Source organism: Schistocerca gregaria, chromosome 9, assembly GCF_023897955.1.
Source record: "Schistocerca gregaria isolate iqSchGreg1 chromosome 9, iqSchGreg1.2, whole genome shotgun sequence".
NCBI lineage: Eukaryota > Metazoa > Arthropoda > Insecta > Orthoptera > Acrididae > Schistocerca > Schistocerca gregaria.
The window spans coordinates 137,791,027-137,813,391 of record NC_064928.1 but is presented as its reverse complement, the minus strand read 5'-3'; the positions used below and the strand labels follow the sequence as shown (position 1 = coordinate 137,813,391).

At 49.8% G+C, this 22,365-nt stretch overlaps 5 non-coding genes across 5 annotated transcripts; all 5 read left to right on the top strand.

Moving 5' to 3' along the window:
- The first annotated feature begins 973 nt into the window (after positions 1-973).
- On the top strand, positions 974-1,113 carry LOC126292411 (U4 spliceosomal RNA). Its single transcript, XR_007552147.1, has one exon. It is a non-coding gene; the product is annotated as a U4 spliceosomal RNA (small nuclear RNA).
- A 7,748-nt stretch (positions 1,114-8,861) lies between these two features.
- On the top strand, positions 8,862-9,001 carry LOC126292409 (U4 spliceosomal RNA). The gene has a single exon (XR_007552146.1). It is a non-coding gene; the product is annotated as a U4 spliceosomal RNA (small nuclear RNA).
- A 2,282-nt stretch (positions 9,002-11,283) lies between these two features.
- Positions 11,284-11,423, top strand: LOC126292408 (U4 spliceosomal RNA). Its single transcript, XR_007552145.1, has one exon. It is a non-coding gene; the product is annotated as a U4 spliceosomal RNA (small nuclear RNA).
- A 7,740-nt stretch (positions 11,424-19,163) lies between these two features.
- Positions 19,164-19,303, top strand: LOC126292407 (U4 spliceosomal RNA). Its single transcript, XR_007552144.1, has one exon. It is a non-coding gene; the product is annotated as a U4 spliceosomal RNA (small nuclear RNA).
- Positions 19,304-21,585: 2,282 nt separating this feature from the next.
- LOC126292406 (U4 spliceosomal RNA) lies at positions 21,586-21,725 on the top strand. The gene has a single exon (XR_007552143.1). It is a non-coding gene; the product is annotated as a U4 spliceosomal RNA (small nuclear RNA).
- Positions 21,726-22,365: the final 640 nt, after the last annotated feature.

Genomic DNA, 22,365 nt, shown 5'->3' with positions numbered 1-22,365 from the left:
TGGACCCATAGAAAATGTCTTATTGTTTGGATCTGTTATGAATGGTTGGCACTTGGACTCGAGATACTATTTAGCACACATTCAGATATTTTAATTTTTGTCAGGCAGTATATTAGCTGGGGCCAATGACACAGCAGGCAGGTTTGGATACTGTTAGCTTTCTATGTCTCTTCTTGGACAACAACAGTAAAGGAGTCCAAAATATATATATAGTTTTGCAGGTTGTTTGGCGCAATGTGGAATAAGCGTGTATCTTGTATATTTAAGACTGCAGCACGTGTCCCCAGCGCTATGAAGCAATTTACTGACTGATTTCTAGTTGTACTTTCCTGCAAGGTAAACTCATGTCAACAACTTCACCCAGATACATGAGAGGATTTGTAAATCTCATTTCATTGTGTTTCTAGGGTGCCTAATCTGTTACACAAATATTTCACCCATCGACATTAATCAATTTCACGGCATGATTCGAGTAAAACTAGCATTTTACTGCACAGTGCGTGAAACAGCTTTTGCTGAGAAGTGTTATGGTTAATGTAAATGCAGTTGGCAGTTTTTTTGGTGTCTAGTACTAACCAGCAGCCACAAAATAATAAAATCTAACGATGAGTCTTAATGGGTGTGCCGGTATTTGCTAACTGAGGTTGTGCCACTTTCGTCTGTGTGGGGCTAGGCGAGTGGGCAGTAGCGCGCCTGACGGCCAAGGAGAGAACTACTGTGCAGTTTAGAGCGTTTAAGATGGCGGTAAGCGGGTGTGTAAGCAACTATTAGACACAAGGAGGCAAGAACAGAGTGTCTGCCTCCAATAAAATGTGTTTTACTGGTTTTGTTTCCTGCATATTTCTGTATTTGTTTCCCCCAATGGAACTAGAGTAGTGTAAGGTAATACTGATGGGTTGCAATGATGCAAGTACCTGTAGGTGTTTGGAACGAACGTCAGGTATAAATAGCAGTGTCAGGCGCTAGGTAGTTAATCTTTGCGCAGTGGCAATATCGTAACCAATGAAGCATAACTGAGGTGCGATTATTGCTAGTTGAAAACTTTTACCAATACCCCGCCAGAGAGACGTGCAATACCGTCTCTATGGCAATTTTTGGAAGCCTCTGAGGGGGTGTAAGTCTCATGGAAACAATGCTTCAAGCTGTGTTTATCTGTGAAGTCATTGTGCACTTGTGGAAGTGTTTGGCTGATGGTTGTTAGGGACAATGTACACAGACCAGTCTGTGTTCACTGATGAATTGTGTACATGTCTTTGGGAGCTGGTGAGAAACATTCTCCTCAGTGTAAGATGTTGTGCAACTGCTATGTGTGAATAAAGATGCCAATGTGGACAGTTGAAATGTGGTTCTGTCTAGCGGCAATTCTTGCTCCATAGCATACTTGTGGTACACACATGCAGTGGTTACTGATAAATGTAGGATTTGACAAAACTTCTGTCACAATTTAGTGGAGGAGACTAGGGCAGTACAGTGAGAGTTGGTGAGTGTGTGGGAGGCAGGTGTTGTACTTAAATCATTTTCACAGCACTGCCAGTGTTATATTTTGTGTTTGTGTCCTGATCATTAGATGCATGTTTGATCCTTGCTGTGTGTACACCTTGATAATTAGAACTTATGACCATGGAACTGCTGTTGATAATATTAGGCAATGAGTTTGTTGACTTGAGATGATTGATGTGTTAGGCTGCACAGTGCCTAGTAAGAGCACTCACATTGATGACAGTGTCCTATCTGGTGTGTGTTACATGAAACAGGAAGAACTGTAATGTTGTGCAAGGGGTTGCCTCATTTTGAGAATACATACATGTTCTGTAGTGTGCAGAGCAGAGGGATTGAAAGAAAGGTAAGGGCTAGTAGCTATTTGGATGGTAGCTAATGCAGTCCCTGATGTTGAGGTTTTGTTGAACCTTTATTTATCCTACATGTTTCATCTAAGGGCTACTGGTGGAAAATCTCCCTCATGCAGTGATAACAGTGATTGCGCAGTAGAATTTGGTTGGCTGCAGCCATGGCATTTCCTTTTTGAACAGTGTGATTAGTGCATTTCTTGGTGTATTCCTTGAACTGTGTATTTGCTGTGGAAATGTGACAGATAATACAGTGTGATAGTTTAAATGGGATGGCGAGCTTAATGAGGGTCCAGTGTGCTATGAGAATGTATTGCATGTGGAATACTGAAGGGAGGGAACCAATGCTTGTGGGGTAAATTTTGTGACTGTATCTGTGAATATAAATCAAAGAATGCAATGAAAAACACAGTGGTAGAGCAAGTGTAGGTGAGAATTGTAGCAGGAGTCTTACATTCTTTGAGAGCAGAAGCAGTTGGCTTGTGGTGACTCATTTTTTCTGCCTCTCTTCATTTGAGAATATGACTCTTCCTATATGCAAGGAGAGCAATATTTGCTGCCTACTATAGTAGAAATGGACCCATAGAAAATGTCTTATTGTTTGGATCTGTTATGAATGGTTGGCACTTGGACTCGAGATACTATTTAGCACACATTCAGATATTTTAATTTTTGTCAGGCAGTATATTAGCTGGGGCCAATGACACAGCAGGCAGGTTTGGATACTGTTAGCTTTCTATGTCTCTTCTTGGACAACAACAGTAAAGGAGTCCAAAATATATATATAGTTTTGCAGGTTGTTTGGCGCAATGTGGAATAAGCGTGTATCTTGTATATTTAAGACTGCAGCACGTGTCCCCAGCGCTATGAAGCAATTTACTGACTGATTTCTAGTTGTACTTTCCTGCAAGGTAAACTCATGTCAACAACTTCACCCAGATACATGAGAGGATTTGTAAATCTCATTTCATTGTGTTTCTAGGGTGCCTAATCTGTTACACAAATATTTCACCCATCGACATTAATCAATTTCACGGCATGATTCGATTTTTTTTTTTTTTTTTTTTTTTTTCCTTTATTGTGATTTTAATACCTGTGACAAACAGGTAGGCCGGCAGCGGACCAAGTATGCCGCTCTTCGGCCTCAGAGTATACACAGAACAGAGATGAGTGAGATAGAAAAACAATCAAGACGGCGGGGTACAAACAGTAGACAAAACAGAGTTAAAACGGAGTCGGTCACGTGCGTAGCACAATGGATAAAAGCGGAGAAACACGGTGCACAAACGCAGATGGCAGATGGCCACACGTGAACCAGCGGAGCACAAACGACGAAACACAAACACACTGCAGGAGAGTCGAGGCACAAACACATGCGATGGTCTTCGGCGTAGGACGATGAAAGTAACTGATGGAAGACAGCAGAGTCGTGGCCTGCCAAGGGGAAAAGGTGTGGGGAAGAGGAGAGAGAGGGGGAGGGGAAGATGCCAGTGGAGGAGAGGGATGGAGGAGAAAGGGGAGGGTAGGGGGAGTGGAAGCCCAAGGAGAAAGGGGAGGGGAGGGAGGGAGAGAAGGGAGAGAGGGTGCCCACAGGAAAAGGAGAGGAGAGGGAAGGTAAGGCTCAAAGTTGGTAGGAGGGGTAGATGGAGGGGAGGAGGGCATCATCAGGGAGGGGGAGTTGACGGAAGCCACCGAGGGAGAGGGTGTGGAGGGTGTAAAGATGGAGAGCAGGTGGGATATAGGAATGCAGGCGCGGCAGCGGGTTGGGGTGGGAGAGGATGGGAGAGACAAGAGGGTGTGGAGGATCAAGCTTGCGGGAGGTGTAGAGGATCCGTAACCGTTCGAGGAAAAGGAGGAGGTGCGGGAAGGGAATCAGGTCATAGAGGATCCGCGTGGGGGAAGGGAGACGGATGCGATAGGCGAGGCGGAGCGCATGGCGTTCTAGGATCTGAATGGACTTGTAGAAGGTAGGAGGGGCAGAGATCCAGGCGGGATGAGCATAGCAAAGGATAGGACGGATGAGGGACTTGTAGGTGTAGAGGATGGTGGAAGGGTCCAGACCCCATGTACGGCCAGAAAGGAGCTTAAGGAGGCGGAGGCGGGAGCGTGCCTTGGCTTGGATCGTCCGGAGATGTGGGTTCCAGGAGAGGCGACGGTCGAGGGTGACACCAAGGTACTTGAGAGTAGGTGTGAGGGTGATGGGACGGCCATAAATAGTAAGATAGAAATCAAGGAGACGGAAGGAACGAGTGGTTTTGCCTACAATGATCGCCTGGGTCTTGGAAGGATTGACCTTGAGCAACCACTGGTTACACCAAGTGGTGAACCGGTCAAGATAGGATTGGAGAAGGTGCTGGGAGCGTTGCAGGGTGGGAGCGAGGGCAAGGAAGGCAGTGTCATCGGCGTACTGGAGAAGGTGTAGGGGAGGTGCAGGTGGAGGCATGTCTGCCGTGTAAAGGAGGTAGAGAAGAGGGGAAAGGACGGAACCTTGGGGCACACCGGCGGAGGGGTAGAAGGTGTAGGAATCAGTGTTGTGGATGGTGACATAGGAAGGACGGTGGGAAAGGAAGGAAGCGACCAGACGGACATAGTTGAGAGGAAGAGCAAAGGTTTGGAGCTTGAAAAGGAGACCGGAATGCCACACACGGTCATATGCGCGTTCGAGGTCGAGGGAAAGGAAGATGGCGGAACGACGGGAATTGAGTTGTTCGGAGAGGAGGTGAGTGAGGTGAAGGAGGAGGTCATCGGCTGAGAAGGACGGCCGAAAGCCACATTGGGTAGGGGGGAGGAGGCGGTGTTGGTGAAGGTGCTTGTGTAGGCGGCGGGTAAGAATGGATTCCAGGACCTTGCTGAAGACCGAGGTAAGGCTGATGGGACGGTAGGAGGAGACAGCGGAAGGCGGTTTGTCGGGCTTGAGGAACATCAGGATCCGGGAGGTTTTCCACAGGTCGGGGTAGTAGCCGGTGGACAGGACCACATTGTAGAGCCTGGCCAATGTGGAGAGGAAGGAGGCAGGAGCTTCACGGAGGTGACGGTAAGTAACACGATCGTGACCGGGAGCAGTGTTGCGTTTAGGGCGAAGTGTAGCAATGATATCTTGAGTGGTGATTGGGGTATTTAGTTCTGTGTGTGTGATGTTGTCCAAGTACTGGAAGCCAGGAGCAAGCGGGGGGACAGAGGTATCAGTTCGATCACGGACATCAGGAAAGAGGGAATAATCGAACTGGGGATCGTCAGGGATGGTAAGGATATCGGAGAGGTAGGAGGCGAAATGGTTGGCCTTACTAAGGGCATCAGGGAAGGGGTGGTCATCATGAAGGAGAGGGTAGTAGGGAGAGGGTTTAGATCCGGTAAGGCGGCGGAAGGCTGACCAGTACTTGGACGAGTTGATAGGTAAGGTGGCATTAAGACGGGTGCATGTCTGTCGCCAGTCCCGGCGTTTCTTTGCCGTGAGTAAGTTCCTGATGTGTCGCTGTAGTTGCCGGTGGCGTCGTAGTGTGTCCTGGTCACGTGTGTGAAGGAAGGCACGGTAGAGCCGGCGGGATTCACGCAGGAGAAGGACGGCCTGTGGGGGTAAGGTGGGGCGGTGCGGATGGATGGCAATGGTAGGGACGTGGGCCTCCACGGCCTCAGACAAGGTCTGCTGGAGAAAGGAGGCAGCACGGGTAACGTCATCAGGTTGGTGGTAGGTGAGGGGGTGGCTATCGACCTGGAGAGCAAGGGAGTCCCGGTAGGCATTCCAGTTGGCACGGGAGTAGTCATGGACATATTTCGGGGGAGGGTCATGGCGCGGGTCGGGACGGGGGCGACGACCGTCTGATACAGTGAGGAGGACAGGGAGATGGTCACTGCCAATGGGATCAAGGACGTCCACCGCTATGCGGCCAAGCAGGGTGGGGGAGGCTAGGACGACATCGGGAGTGGTATTGGATTCAGGGCGGGTGTGTTGGGGAATTGGAAGGACGTCGCCTTGGAGGGTGGCAAGGAACCGATGCCACCGCCGTAACTGGGCGGCAGAACGACTATGGATGTTAAGGTCGGCGGCGATCACGTAGGAGGAGAAGGTACGGTCGATGTGGGAAAGGAAGTCGAAAGGAATAGGTGCAGCGGGGCGGACATAGATGGTGGCACAGGTAAGGGTAAGGCCGGGGAAGAAGAGACTAAGGATCAAGTGTTCCGTGGGGTCAGGAAGGAGGGGTTGGAGCCGGACAGGGATCTGGCGGTGGTGGCCAATGGCAACTCCGCCACGCGCTATCTGGAGTGGATTGTCAGACCGGTGAAGGAGGTAGGGCGAGGTGTGGACGGTGTGGTGGGGCTGAAGAAAGGTTTCGTTCAGAAGGAAGGCATCCACACGGTGGGTCGTAAGGGTATGCATAAGGAGGTGCTTGTTGGTGGGAAGGGAGCGGATGTTATTGAACAGGATACGGTGCTGTCGTGCCATAATGGGAATTTAAACGAGGGTGTCGAGACGGGAGAAGGTGAAATGGGCCTGGTTGTGGGAATAGGTGGCGTAGGTGTTGAGGTGGAACACGGAACGGGCAGCGAGGGAAATCTGGTGGAGGGTGTGGGGACGCTGAAAGGGATGGACGTTCTGGAGCACTATTGTGACGAACCTGATGATGTCCTCTGCGGTGGGGGGAGGACGGAGGGAATTGCCAGGAGGGGTGGGGTCATCCAAAGGGCGGAGAGGAACAGTGAGTTCAGGAGCGGATGGAGGAGGTCGAGCCTTGCATTTCTGGGAGTAGGTAGGGTGTTGGAGGTTGCAGGTATTGCAGGAGGGAGGAGACTGAAGGTTGGGGCACTGCCGGAGGAAGTGCGCTTGCTTACAATGCGGGCAGACTGGGGCCTCGCGGCACTCTGATGTTGGGTGTGCGTTATAACGCAGACACCTCTGGCAGCGAATGGATTGTGGTGGGGAGCGGGAGGGGTCAACCTTATACCGGCGGTGGAAGAGGAGGGCACCCTCCTTAAGGAGATGGTCGATGGAGGGAGCGTGTTCGGAGAAAACTCGCATAAGGCGAGTGGGGCCCGCAGAGTTGAAAATGCGGCGAACAGCTCGCACCTCCAGGTACGGGTGGGCCTTCAACTCCGCCAGCACCTCTTCCTCCGTGATCGTCGGGCTAAGCCGAGTGATCACGGCGGTGAGGGTCGGCGGGCGACGTGGGGGTTGGGGTTGACGGGGGGAGGAAGGGGAAGGAGCAGGGGCAAGGGAGGCATTAGGTCCAAATCGGGTGAGAGGAATTCGGGAGAGGATGTCGGAGTGTAGGGTAGGGCTTGGGGAGGTGATCAAGACAGAGTCCCTACGGGGGGTAAGAAGGGAGATGGGGGCTGCAGGGAAGTATTGGCGGAGGAGCAAGGTCAGGTTGCGGGCCTCCAGGAGAGAGGGATCAGGACGGGAGAGGAGATACTTGTAGGAGGGGGAGTTAGAAGAGGAAGTAGAGGGGGCTGGAGGGGAGACATCCATGGCATCTAGGGGTGGGGGAGGGGGAAGATGCTGGGACTTCTTGGGTGCAGAGGAGGCGGGGGTGCCACTGGGACGCTTAACAGCGGGGACAGGATGGGAGGAGGCGTGGGGCACAGGAGTGATGGGGAGATGACGGGAAGCGGCAGGTCCCGGTGTCGGTGCTGGTGCTGGTGCTGCTGTTGGTGCTGCTGTTGGTGCTGCTGCTGGTTGTGGCGCTGCTGCAGGTGGTGGTGCTGGCGCCGGCGATGGTGCGGCATGGGTCATAGCCCGACGAGACACAACCCTGGCAGGGGCCGCATGAGTGGTGTGGGGGAGTGGGGGAAAGGGGTCGTGTGTGGAGGCTTGGGGAGAAGGAGCAGGGGATGGGGCGACAAAGGGAGCTGGGGTGGGAAGGGTGAGGAGGGGCGGGATATAGTAGGACGGGGGCGACTGAGCACACCAAGTAAGAGTAGTGGCAGCGAGGGAGGGCGTCGTATAGACGATGGCGGTGGTAGTGGCGGTGGTGGTGGGGGTGGTCATGATGGCAGTAAGGAAAACTGGAAACACAGAAAAGAAGAATGGGGACAGACAAGGGACAAAGTCAGGAACAGATTACAGATGACAGATGAGAGACGTCGAGGAGCGAAAGGATGAAGGCAAAGACGAAGACGAGAATAGCGACGACAACGAAAGCAGGAGAGGAAGACGAAGCACTGGGTCCTGGCGGCGGCGGCGGCGGCGGCGGCGGCGGGGGCCGGAAGCTGCGGCGGCGGCGGCGGCGGCGGCGGCGGCGGGGGCCGGAAGCTGCGGCGGCGGCGGCGGCGGCGGCGGCTGGGTCCGGAAGCTGCGGCTGGGTCCGGCGACGACTGCTACTGCAAAACTGGCGGCACTGGAAACTGCTGCTGCTGCTGCTGCTGCTGCTGGCGGTTCCGGAACTGCGACTGCGACTGCGACTGCGACTGCGACTGCGACTTCTGCGAAGCCCTAGCACTTCGATACGTAGCAGTACTCTGCAAGGTATCGAAGGGCGGAACTCTTCCGAGGTCCGCCGAAGAATGCATGATTCGAGTAAAACTAGCATTTTACTGCACAGTGCGTGAAACAGCTTTTGCTGAGAAGTGTTATGGTTAATGTAAATGCAGTTGGCAGTTTTTTTTTGGTGTCTAGTACTAACCAGCAGCCACAAAATAATAAAATCTAACGATGAGTCTTAATGGGTGTGCCGGTATTTGCTAACTGAGGTTGTGCCACTTTCGTCTGTGTGGGGCTAGGCGAGTGGGCAGTAGCGCGCCTGACGGCCAAGGAGAGAACTACTGTGCAGTTTAGAGCGTTTAAGATGGCGGTAAGCGGGTGTGTAAGCAACTATTAGACACAAGGAGGCAAGAACAGAGTGTCTGCCTCCAATAAAATGTGTTTTACTGGTTTTGTTTCCTGCATATTTCTGTATTTGTTTCCCCCAATGGAACTAGAGTAGTGTAAGGTAATACTGATGGGTTGCAATGATGCAAGTACCTGTAGGTGTTTGGAACGAACGTCAGGTATAATTAGCAGTGTCAGGCGCTAGGTAGTTAATCTTTGCGCAGTGGCAATATCGTAACCAATGAAGCATAACTGAGGTGCGATTATTGCTAGTTGAAAACTTTTACCAATACCCCGCCAGAGAGACGTGCAATACCGTCTCTATGGCAATTTTTGGAAGCCTCTGAGGGGGTGTAAGTCTCATGGAAACAATGCTTCAAGCTGTGTTTATCTGTGAAGTCATTGTGCACTTGTGGAAGTGTTTGGCTGATGGTTGTTAGGGACAATGTACACAGACCAGTCTGTGTTCACTGATGAATTGTGTACATGTCTTTGGGAGCTGGTGAGAAACATTCTCCTCAGTGTAAGATGTTGTGCAACTGCTATGTGTGAATAAAGATGCCAATGTGGACAGTTGAAATGTGGTTCTGTCTAGCGGCAATTCTTGCTCCATAGCATACTTGTGGTACACACATGCAGTGGTTACTGATAAATGTAGGATTTGACAAAACTTCTGTCACAATTTAGTGGAGGAGACTAGGGCAGTACAGTGAGAGTTGGTGAGTGTGTGGGAGGCAGGTGTTGTACTTAAATCATTTTCACAGCACTGCCAGTGTTATATTTTGTGTTTGTGTCCTGATCATTAGATGCATGTTTGATCCTTGCTGTGTGTACACCTTGATAATTAGAACTTATGACCATGGAACTGCTGTTGATAATATTAGGCAATGAGTTTGTTGACTTGAGATGATTGATGTGTTAGGCTGCACAGTGCCTAGTAAGAGCACTCACATTGATGACAGTGTCCTATCTGGTGTGTGTTACATGAAACAGGAAGAACTGTAATGTTGTGCAAGGGGTTGCCTCATTTTGAGAATACATACATGTTCTGTAGTGTGCAGAGCAGAGGGATTGAAAGAAAGGTAAGGGCTAGTAGCTATTTGGATGGTAGCTAATGCAGTCCCTGATGTTGAGGTTTTGTTGAATCTTTATTTATCCTACATGTTTCATCTAAGGGCTACTGGTGGAAAATCTCCCTCATGCAGTGATAACAGTGATTGCGCAGTAGAATTTGGTTGGCTGCAGCCATGGCATTTCCTTTTTGAACAGTGTGATTAGTGCATTTCTTGGTGTATTCCTTGAACTGTGTATTTGCTGTGGAAATGTGACAGATAATACAGTGTGATAGTTTAAATGGGATGGCGAGCTTAATGAGGGTCCAGTGTGCTATGAGAATGTATTGCATGTGGAATACTGAAGGGAGGGAACCAATGCTTGTGGGGTAAATTTTGTGACTGTATCTGTGAATATAAATCAAAGAATGCAATGAAAAACACAGTGGTAGAGCAAGTGTAGGTGAGAATTGTAGCAGGAGTCTTACATTCTTTGAGAGCAGAAGCAGTTGGCTTGTGGTGACTCATTTTTTCTGCCTCTCTTCATTTGAGAATATGACTCTTCCTATATGCAAGGAGAGCAATATTTGCTGCCTACTATAGTAGAAATGGACCCATAGAAAATGTCTTATTGTTTGGATCTGTTATGAATGGTTGGCACTTGGACTCGAGATACTATTTAGCACACATTCAGATATTTTAATTTTTGTCAGGCAGTATATTAGCTGGGGCCAATGACACAGCAGGCAGGTTTGGATACTGTTAGCTTTCTATGTCTCTTCTTGGACAACAACAGTAAAGGAGTCCAAAATATATATATAGTTTTGCAGGTTGTTTGGCGCAATGTGGAATAAGCGTGTATCTTGTATATTTAAGACTGCAGCACGTGTCCCCAGCGCTATGAAGCAATTTACTGACTGATTTCTAGTTGTACTTTCCTGCAAGGTAAACTCATGTCAACAACTTCACCCAGATACATGAGAGGATTTGTAAATCTCATTTCATTGTGTTTCTAGGGTGCCTAATCTGTTACACAAATATTTCACCCATCGACATTAATCAATTTCACGGCATGATTCGAGTAAAACTAGCATTTTACTGCACAGTGCGTGAAACAGCTTTTGCTGAGAAGTGTTATGGTTAATGTAAATGCAGTTGGCAGTTTTTTTGGTGTCTAGTACTAACCAGCAGCCACAAAATAATAAAATCTAACGATGAGTCTTAATGGGTGTGCCGGTATTTGCTAACTGAGGTTGTGCCACTTTCGTCTGTGTGGGGCTAGGCGAGTGGACAGTAGCGCGCCTGACGGCCAAGGAGAGAACTACTGTGCAGTTTAGAGCGTTTAAGATGGCGGTAAGCGGGTGTGTAAGCAACTATTAGACACAAGGAGGCAAGAACAGAGTGTCTGCCTCCAATAAAATGTGTTTTACTGGTTTTGTTTCCTGCATATTTCTGTATTTGTTTCCCCCAATGGAACTAGAGTAGTGTAAGGTAATACTGATGGGTTGCAATGATGCAAGTACCTGTAGGTGTTTGGAACGAACGTCAGGTATAAATAGCAGTGTCAGGCGCTAGGTAGTTAATCTTTGCGCAGTGGCAATATCGTAACCAATGAAGCATAACTGAGGTGCGATTATTGCTAGTTGAAAACTTTTACCAATACCCCGCCAGAGAGACGTGCAATACCGTCTCTATGGCAATTTTTGGAAGCCTCTGAGGGGGTGTAAGTCTCATGGAAACAATGCTTCAAGCTGTGTTTATCTGTGAAGTCATTGTGCACTTGTGGAAGTGTTTGGCTGATGGTTGTTAGGGACAATGTACACAGACCAGTCTGTGTTCACTGATGAATTGTGTACATGTCTTTGGGAGCTGGTGAGAAACATTCTCCTCAGTGTAAGATGTTGTGCAACTGCTATGTGTGAATAAAGATGCCAATGTGGACAGTTGAAATGTGGTTCTGTCTAGCGGCAATTCTTGCTCCATAGCATACTTGTGGTACACACATGCAGTGGTTACTGATAAATGTAGGATTTGACAAAACTTCTGTCACAATTTAGTGGAGGAGACTAGGGCAGTACAGTGAGAGTTGGTGAGTGTGTGGGAGGCAGGTGTTGTACTTAAATCATTTTCACAGCACTGCCAGTGTTATATTTTGTGTTTGTGTCCTGATCATTAGATGCATGTTTGATCCTTGCTGTGTGTACACCTTGATAATTAGAACTTATGACCATGGAACTGCTGTTGATAATATTAGGCAATGAGTTTGTTGACTTGAGATGATTGATGTGTTAGGCTGCACAGTGCCTAGTAAGAGCACTCACATTGATGACAGTGTCCTATCTGGTGTGTGTTACATGAAACAGGAAGAACTGTAATGTTGTGCAAGGGGTTGCCTCATTTTGAGAATACATACATGTTCTGTAGTGTGCAGAGCAGAGGGATTGAAAGAAAGGTAAGGGCTAGTAGCTATTTGGATGGTAGCTAATGCAGTCCCTGATGTTGAGGTTTTGTTGAACCTTTATTTATCCTACATGTTTCATCTAAGGGCTACTGGTGGAAAATCTCCCTCATGCAGTGATAACAGTGATTGCGCAGTAGAATTTGGTTGGCTGCAGCCATGGCATTTCCTTTTTGAACAGTGTGATTAGTGCATTTCTTGGTGTATTCCTTGAACTGTGTATTTGCTGTGGAAATGTGACAGATAATACAGTGTGATAGTTTAAATGGGATGGCGAGCTTAATGAGGGTCCAGTGTGCTATGAGAATGTATTGCATGTGGAATACTGAAGGGAGGGAACCAATGCTTGTGGGGTAAATTTTGTGACTGTATCTGTGAATATAAATCAAAGAATGCAATGAAAAACACAGTGGTAGAGCAAGTGTAGGTGAGAATTGTAGCAGGAGTCTTACATTCTTTGAGAGCAGAAGCAGTTGGCTTGTGGTGACTCATTTTTTCTGCCTCTCTTCATTTGAGAATATGACTCTTCCTATATGCAAGGAGAGCAATATTTGCTGCCTACTATAGTAGAAATGGACCCATAGAAAATGTCTTATTGTTTGGATCTGTTATGAATGGTTGGCACTTGGACTCGAGATACTATTTAGCACACATTCAGATATTTTAATTTTTGTCAGGCAGTATATTAGCTGGGGCCAATGACACAGCAGGCAGGTTTGGATACTGTTAGCTTTCTATGTCTCTTCTTGGACAACAACAGTAAAGGAGTCCAAAATATATATATAGTTTTGCAGGTTGTTTGGCGCAATGTGGAATAAGCGTGTATCTTGTATATTTAAGACTGCAGCACGTGTCCCCAGCGCTATGAAGCAATTTACTGACTGATTTCTAGTTGTACTTTCCTGCAAGGTAAACTCATGTCAACAACTTCACCCAGATACATGAGAGGATTTGTAAATCTCATTTCATTGTGTTTCTAGGGTGCCTAATCTGTTACACAAATATTTCACCCATCGACATTAATCAATTTCACGGCATGATTCGATTTTTTTTTTTTTTTTTCCTTTATTGTGATTTTAATACCTGTGACAAACAGGTAGGCCGGCAGCGGACCAAGTATGCCGCTCTTCGGCCTCAGAGTATACACAGAACAGAGATGAGTGAGATATAAAAACAATCAAGACGGCGGGGTACAAACAGTAGACAAAACAGAGTTAAAACGGAGTCGGTCACGTGCGTAGTACAATGGATAAAAGCGGAGAAACACGGTGCACAAACGCAGATGGCAGATGGCCACACGTGAACCAGCGGAGCACAAACGACGAAACACAAACACACTGCAGGAGAGTCGAGGCACAAACACATGCGATGGTCTTCGGCGTAGGACGATGAAAGTAACTGATGGAAGACAGCAGAGTCGTGGCCTGCCAAGGGGAAAAGGTGTGGGGAAGAGGAGAGAGAGGGGGAGGGGAAGATGCCAGTGGAGGAGAGGGATGGAGGAGAAGGGGGAGGGTAGGGGGAGTGGAAGCCCAAGGAGAAAGGGGAGGGGAGGGAGGGAGAGAAGGGAGAGAGGGTGCCCACAGGAAAAGGAGAGGAGAGGGAAGGTAAGGCTCAAAGTTGGTAGGAGGGGTAGATGGAGGGGAGGAGGGCATCATCAGGGAGGGGGAGTTGACGGAAGCCACCGAGGGAGAGGGTGTGGAGGGTGTAAAGATGGAGAGCAGGTGGGATATAGGAATGCAGGCGCGGCAGCGGGTTGGGGTGGGAGAGGATGGGAGAGACAAGAGGGTGTGGAGGATCAAGCTTGCGGGAGGTGTAGAGGATCCGTAACCGTTCGAGGAAAAGGAGGAGGTGCGGGAAGGGAATCAGGTCATAGAGGATCCGCGTGGGGGAAGGGAGACGGATGCGATAGGCGAGGCGGAGCGCATGGCGTTCTAGGATCTGAATGGACTTGTAGAAGGTAGGAGGGGCAGAGATCCAGGCGGGATGAGCATAGCAAAGGATAGGACGGATGAGGGACTTGTAGGTGTAGAGGATGGTGGAAGGGTCCAGACCCCATGTACGGCCAGAAAGGAGCTTAAGGAGGCGGAGGCGGGAGCGTGCCTTGGCTTGGATCGTCCGGAGATGTGGGTTCCAGGAGAGGCGACGGTCGAGGGTGACACCAAGGTACTTGAGAGTAGGTGTGAGGGTGATGGGACGGCCATAAATAGTAAGATAGAAATCAAGGAGACGGAAGGAACGAGTGGTTTTGCCTACAATGATCGCCTGGGTCTTGGAAGGATTGACCTTGAGCAACCACTGGTTACACCAAGTGGTGAACCGGTCAAGATAGGATTGGAGAAGGTGCTGGGAGCGTTGCAGGGTGGGAGCGAGGGCAAGGAAGGCAGTGTCATCGGCGTACTGGAGAAGGTGTAGGGGAGGTGCAGGTGGAGGCATGTCTGCCGTGTAAAGGAGGTAGAGAAGAGGGGAAAGGACGGAACCTTGGGACACACCGGCGGAGGGGTAGAAGGTGTAGGAATCAGTGTTGTGGATGGTGACATAGGAAGGACGGTGGGAAAGGAAGGAAGCGACCAGACGGACATAGTTGAGAGGAAGAGCAAAGGTTTGGAGCTTGAAAAGGAGACCGGAATGCCACACACGGTCATATGCGCGTTCGAGGTCGAGGGAAAGGAAGATGGCGGAACGACGGGAATTGAGTTGTTCGGAGAGGAGGTGAGTGAGGTGAAGGAGGAGGTCATCGGCTGAGAAGGACGGCCGAAAGCCACATTGGGTAGGGGGGAGGAGGCGGTGTTGGTGAAGGTGCTTGTGTAGGCGGCGGGTAAGAATGGATTCCAGGACCTTGCTGAAGACCGAGGTAAGGCTGATGGGACGGTAGGAGGAGACAGCGGAAGGCGGTTTGTCGGGCTTGAGGAACATCAGGATCCGGGAGGTTTTCCACAGGTCGGGGTAGTAGCCGGTGGACAGGACCACATTGTAGAGCCTGGCCAATGTGGAGAGGAAGGAGGCAGGAGCTTCACGGAGGTGACGGTAAGTAACACGATCGTGACCGGGAGCAGTGTTGCGTTTAGGGCGAAGTGTAGCAATGATATCTTGAGTGGTGATGGGGGTATTTAGTTCTGTGTGTGTGATGTTGTCCAAGTACTGGAAGCCAGGAGCAAGCGGGGGGACAGAGGTATCAGTTCGATCACGGACATCAGGAAAGAGGGAATAATCGAACTGGGGATCGTCAGGGATGGTAAGGATATCGGAGAGGTAGGAGGTGAAATGGTTGGCCTTACTAAGGGCATCAGGGAAGGGGTGGTCATCATGAAGGAGAGGGTAGTAGGGAGAGGGTTTAGATCCGGTAAGGCGGCGGAAGGCTGACCAGTACTTGGACGAGTTGATAGGTAAGGTGGCATTAAGACGGGTGCATGTCTGTCGCCAGTCCCGGCGTTTCTTTGCCGTGAGTAAGTTCCTGATGTGTCGCTGTAGTTGCCGGTGGCGTCGTAGTGTGTCCTGGTCACGTGTGTGAAGGAAGGCACGGTAGAGCCGGCGGGATTCACGCAGGAGAAGGACGGCCTGTGGGGGTAAGGTGGGGCGGTGCGGATGGATGGCAATGGTAGGGACGTGGGCCTCCACGGCCTCAGACAAGGTCTGCTGGAGAAAGGAGGCAGCACGGGTAACGTCATCAGGTTGGTGGTAGGTGAGGGGGTGGCTATCGACCTGGAGAGCAAGGGAGTCCCGGTAGGCATTCCAGTTGGCACGGGAGTAGTCATGGACATATTTCGGGGGAGGGTCATGGCGCGGGTCGGGACGGGGGCGACGACCGTCTGATACAGTGAGGAGGACAGGGAGATGGTCACTGCCAATGGGATCAAGGACGTCCACCGCTATGCGGCCAAGCAGGGTGGGGGAGGCTAGGACGACATCGGGAGTGGTATTGGATTCAGGGCGGGTGTGTTGGGGAATTGGAAGGACGTCGCCTTGGAGGGTGGCAAGGAACCGATGCCACCGCCGTAACTGGGCGGCAGAACGACTATGGATGTTAAGGTCGGCGGCGATCACGTAGGAGGAGAAGGTACGGTCGATGTGGGAAAGGAAGTCGAAAGGAATAGGTGCAGCGGGGCGGACATAGATGGTGGCACAGGTAAGGGTAAGGCCGGGGAAGAAGAGACTAAGGATCAAGTGTTCTGTGGGGTCAGGAAGGAGGGGTTGGAGCCGGACAGGGATCTGGCGGTGGTGGCCAATGGCAACTCCGCCACGCGCTATCTGGAGTGGATTGTCAGACCGGTGAAGGAGGTAGGGCGAGGTGTGGACGGTGTGGTGGGGCTGAAGAAAGGTTTCGTTCAGAAGGAAGGCATCCACACGGTGGGTCGTAAGGGTATGCATAAGGAGGTGCTTGTTGGTGGGAAGGGAGCGGATGTTATTGAACAGGATACGGTGCTGTCGTGCCATAATGGGAATTTAAACGAGGGTGTCGAGACGGGAGAAGGTGAAATGGGCCTGGTTGTGGGAATAGGTGGCGTAGGTGTTGAGGTGGAACACGGAACGGGCAGCGAGGGAAATCTGGTGGAGGGTGTGGGGACGCTGAAAGGGATGGACGTTCTGGAGCACTATTGTAACGAACCTGATGATGTCCTCTGCGGTGGGGGGAGGACGGAGGGAATTGCCAGGAGGGGTGGGGTCATCCAAAGGGCGGAGAGGAACAGTGAGTTCAGGAGCGGATGGAGGAGGTCGAGCCTTGCATTTCTGGGAGTAGGTAGGGTGTTGGAGGTTGCAGGTATTGCAGGAGGGAGGAGACTGAAGGTTGGGGCACTGCCGGAGGAAGTGCGCTTGCTTACAATGCGGGCAGACTGGGGCCTCGCGGCACTCTGATGTTGGGTGTGCGTTATAACGCAGACACCTCTGGCAGCGAATGGATTGTGGTGGGGAGCGGGAGGGGTCAACCTTATACCGGCGGTGGAAGAGGAGGGCACCCTCCTTAAGGAGATGGTCGATGGAGGGAGCGTGTTCGGAGAAAACTCGCATAAGGCGAGTGGGGCCCGCAGAGTTGAAAATGCGGCGAACAGCTCGCACCTCCAGGTACGGGTGGGCCTTCAACTCCGCCAGCACCTCTTCCTCCGTGATCGTCGGGCTAAGCCGAGTGATCACGGCGGTGAGGGTCGGCGGGCGACGTGGGGGTTGGGGTTGACGGGGGGAGGAAGGGGAAGGAGCAGGGGCAAGGGAGGCATTAGGTCCAAATCGGGTGAGAGGAATTCGGGAGAGGATGTCGGAGTGTAGGGTAGGGCTTGGGGAGGTGATCAAGACAGAGTCCCTACGGGGGGTAAGAAGGGAGATGGGGGCTGCAGGGAAGTATTGGCGGAGGAGCAAGGTCAGGTTGCGGGCCTCCAGGAGAGAGGGATCAGGACGGGAGAGGAGATACTTGTAGGAGGGGGAGTTAGAAGAGGAAGTAGAGGGGGCTGGAGGGGAGACATCCATGGCATCTAGGGGTGGGGGAGGGGGAAGATGCTGGGACTTCTTGGGTGCAGAGGAGGCGGGGGTGCCACTGGGACGCTTAACAGCGGGGACAGGATGGGAGGAGGCGTGGGGCACAGGAGTGACGGGGAGATGACGGGAAGCGGCAGGTCCCGGTGTCGGTGCTGGTGCTGGTGCTGCTGTTGGTGCTGCTGTTGGTGCTGCTGCTGGTTGTGGCGCTGCTGCAGGTGGTGGTGCTGGCGCCGGCGATGGTGCGGCATGGGTCGTAGCCCGACGAGACACAACCCTGGCAGGGGCCGCATGAGTGGTGTGGGGGAGTGGGGGAAAGGGGTCGTGTGTGGAGGCTTGGGGAGAAGGAGCAGGGGATGGGGCGACAAAGGGAGCTGGGGTGGGAAGGGTGAGGAGGGGCGGGATATAGTAGGACGGGGGCGACTGAGCACACCAAGTAAGAGTAGTGGCAGCGAGGGAGGGCGTCGTATAGACGATGGCGGTGGTAGTGGCGGTGGTGGTGGGGGTGGTCATGATGGCAGTAAGGAAAACTGGAAACACAGAAAAGAAGAATGGGGACAGACAAGGGACAAAGTCAGGAACAGATTACAGATGACAGATGAGAGACGTCGAGGAGCGAAAGGATGAAGGCAAAGACGAAGACGAGAATAGCGACGACAACGAAAGCAGGAGAGGAAGACGAAGCACTGGGTCCTGGCGGCGGCGGCGGCGGCGGCGGCGGCGGGGGCCGGAAGCTGCGGCGGCGGCGGCGGCGGCGGCGGCGGCGGGGGCCGGAAGCTGCGGCGGCGGCGGCGGCGGCGGCGGCTGGGTCCGGAAGCTGCGGCTGGGTCCGGCGACGACTGCTACTGCAAAACTGGCGGCACTGGAAACTGCTGCTGCTGCTGCTGCTGCTGCTGGCGGTTCCGGAACTGCGACCGCGACTGCGACTGCGACTGCGACTGCGACTTCTGCGAAGCCCTAGCACTTCGATACGTAGCAGTACTCTGCAAGGTATCGAAGGGCGGAACTCTTCCGAGGTCCGCCGAAGAATGGGCATGATTCGAGTAAAACTAGCATTTTACTGCACAGTGCGTGAAACAGCTTTTGCTGAGAAGTGTTATGGTTAATGTAAATGCAGTTGGCAGTTTTTTTGGTGTCTAGTACTAACCAGCAGCCACAAAATAATAAAATCTAACGATGAGTCTTAATGGGTGTGCCGGTATTTGCTAACTGAGGTTGTGCCACTTTCGTCTGTGTGGGGCTAGGCGAGTGGGCAGTAGCGCGCCTGACGGCCAAGGAGAGAACTACTGTGCAGTTTAGAGCGTTTAAGATGGCGGTAAGCGGGTGTGTAAGCAACTATTAGACACAAGGAGGCAAGAACAGAGTGTCTGCCTCCAATAAAATGTGTTTTACTGGTTTTGTTTCCTGCATATTTCTGTATTTGTTTCCCCCAATGGAACTAGAGTAGTGTAAGGTAATACTGATGGGTTGCAATGATGCAAGTACCTGTAGGTGTTTGGAACGAACGTCAGGTATAATTAGCAGTGTCAGGCGCTAGGTAGTTAATCTTTGCGCAGTGGCAATATCGTAACCAATGAAGCATAACTGAGGTGCGATTATTGCTAGTTGAAAACTTTTACCAATACCCCGCCAGAGAGACGTGCAATACCGTCTCTATGGCAATTTTTGGAAGCCTCTGAGGGGGTGTAAGTCTCATGGAAACAATGCTTCAAGCTGTGTTTATCTGTGAAGTCATTGTGCACTTGTGGAAGTGTTTGGCTGATGGTTGTTAGGGACAATGTACACAGACCAGTCTGTGTTCACTGATGAATTGTGTACATGTGTTTGGGAGCTGGTGAGAAACATTCTCCTCAGTGTAAGATGTTGTGCAACTGCTATGTGTGAATAAAGATGCCAATGTGGACAGTTGAAATGTGGTTCTGTCTAGCGGCAATTCTTGCTCCATAGCATACTTGTGGTACACACATGCAGTGGTTACTGATAAATGTAGGATTTGACAAAACTTCTGTCACAATTTAGTGGAGGAGACTAGGGCAGTACAGTGAGAGTTGGTGAGTGTGTGGGAGGCAGGTGTTGTACTTAAATCATTTTCACAGCACTGCCAGTGTTATATTTTGTGTTTGTGTCCTGATCATTAGATGCATGTTTGATCCTTGCTGTGTGTACACCTTGATAATTAGAACTTATGACCATGGAACTGCTGTTGATAATATTAGGCAATGAGTTTGTTGACTTGAGATGATTGATGTGTTAGGCTGCACAGTGCCTAGTAAGAGCACTCACATTGATGACAGTGTCCTATCTGGTGTGTGTTACATGAAACAGGAAGAACTGTAATGTTGTGCAAGGGGTTGCCTCATTTTGAGAATACATACATGTTCTGTAGTGTGCAGAGCAGAGGGATTGAAAGAAAGGTAAGGGCTAGTAGCTATTTGGATGGTAGCTAATGCAGTCCCTGATGTTGAGGTTTTGTTGAACCTTTATTTATCCTACATGTTTCATCTAAGGGCTACTGGTGGAAAATCTCCCTCATGCAGTGATAACAGTGATTGCGCAGTAGAATTTGGTTGGCTGCAGCCATGGCATTTCCTTTTTGAACAGTGTGATTAGTGCATTTCTTGGTGTATTCCTTGAACTGTGTATTTGCTGTGGAAATGTGACAGATAATACAGTGTGATAGTTTAAATGGGATGGCGAGCTTAATGAGGGTCCAGTGTGCTATGAGAATGTATTGCATGTGGAATACTGAAGGGAGGGAACCAATGCTTGTGGGGTAAATTTTGTGACTGTATCTGTGAATATAAATCAAAGAATGCAATGAAAAACACAGTGGTAGAGCAAGTGTAGGTGAGAATTGTAGCAGGAGTCTTACATTCTTTGAGAGCAGAAGCAGTTGGCTTGTGGTGACTCATTTTTTCTGCCTCTCTTCATTTGAGAATATGACTCTTCCTATATGCAAGGAGAGCAATATTTGCTGCCTACTATAGTAGAAATGGACCCATAGAAAATGTCTTATTGTTTGGATCTGTTATGAATGGTTGGCACTTGGACTCGAGATACTATTTAGCACACATTCAGATATTTTAATTTTTGTCAGGCAGTATATTAGCTGGGGCCAATGACACAGCAGGCAGGTTTGGATACTGTTAGCTTTCTATGTCTCTTCTTGGACAACAACAGTAAAGGAGTCCAAAATATATATATAGTTTTGCAGGTTGTTTGGCGCAATGTGGAATAAGCGTGTATCTTGTATATTTAAGACTGCAGCACGTGTCCCCAGCGCTATGAAGCAATTTACTGACTGATTTCTAGTTGTACTTTCCTGCAAGGTAAACTCATGTCAACAACTTCACCCAGATACATGAGAGGATTTGTAAATCTCATTTCATTGTGTTTCTAGGGTGCCTAATCTGTTACACAAATATTTCACCCATCGACATTAATCAATTTCACGGCATGATTCGAGTAAAACTAGCATTTTACTGCACAGTGCGTGAAACAGCTTTTGCTGAGAAGTGTTATGGTTAATGTAAATGCAGTTGGCAGTTTTTTTGGTGTCTAGTACTAACCAGCAGCCACAAAATAATAAAATCTAACGATGAGTCTTAATGGGTGTGCCGGTATTTGCTAACTGAGGTTGTGCCACTTTCGTCTGTGTGGGGCTAGGCGAGTGGGCAGTAGCGCGCCTGACGGCCAAGGAGAGAACTACTGTGCAGTTTAGAGCGTTTAAGATGGCGGTAAGCGGGTGTATAAGCAACTATTAGACACAAGGAGGCAAGAACAGAGTGTCTGCCTCCAATAAAATGTGTTTTACTGGTTTTGTTTCCTGCATATTTCTGTATTTGTTTCCCCCAATGGAACTAGAGTAGTGTAAGGTAATACTGATGGGTTGCAATGATGCAAGTACCTGTAGGTGTTTGGAACGAACGTCAGGTATAAATAGCAGTGTCAGGCGCTAGGTAGTTAATCTTTGCGCAGTGGCAATATCGTAACCAATGAAGCATAACTGAGGTGCGATTATTGCTAGTTGAAAACTTTTACCAATACCCCGCCAGAGAGACGTGCAATACCGTCTCTATGGCAATTTTTGGAAGCCTCTGAGGGGGTGTAAGTCTCATGGAAACAATGCTTCAAGCTGTGTTTATCTGTGAAGTCATTGTGCACTTGTGGAAGTGTTTGGCTGATGGTTGTTAGGGACAATGTACACAGACCAGTCTGTGTTCACTGATGAATTGTGTACATGTGTTTGGGAGCTGGTGAGAAACATTCTCCTCAGTGTAAGATGTTGTGCAACTGCTATGTGTGAATAAAGATGCCAATGTGGACAGTTGAAATGTGGTTCTGTCTAGCGGCAATTCTTGCTCCATAGCATACTTGTGGTACACACATGCAGTGGTTACTGATAAATGTAGGATTTGACAAAACTTCTGTCACAATTTAGTGGAGGAGACTAGGGCAGTACAGTGAGAGTTGGTGAGTGTGTGGGAGGCAGGTGTTGTACTTAAATCATTTTCACAGCACTGCCAGTGTTATATTTTGTGTTTGTGTCCTGATCATTAGATGCATGTTTGATCCTTGCTGTGTGTACACCTTGATAATTAGAACTTATGACCATGGAACTGCTGTTGATAATATTAGGCAATGAGTTTGTTGACTTGAGATGATTGATGTGTTAGGCTGCACAGTGCCTAGTAAGAGCACTCACATTGATGACAGTGTCCTATCTGGTGTGTGTTACATGAAACA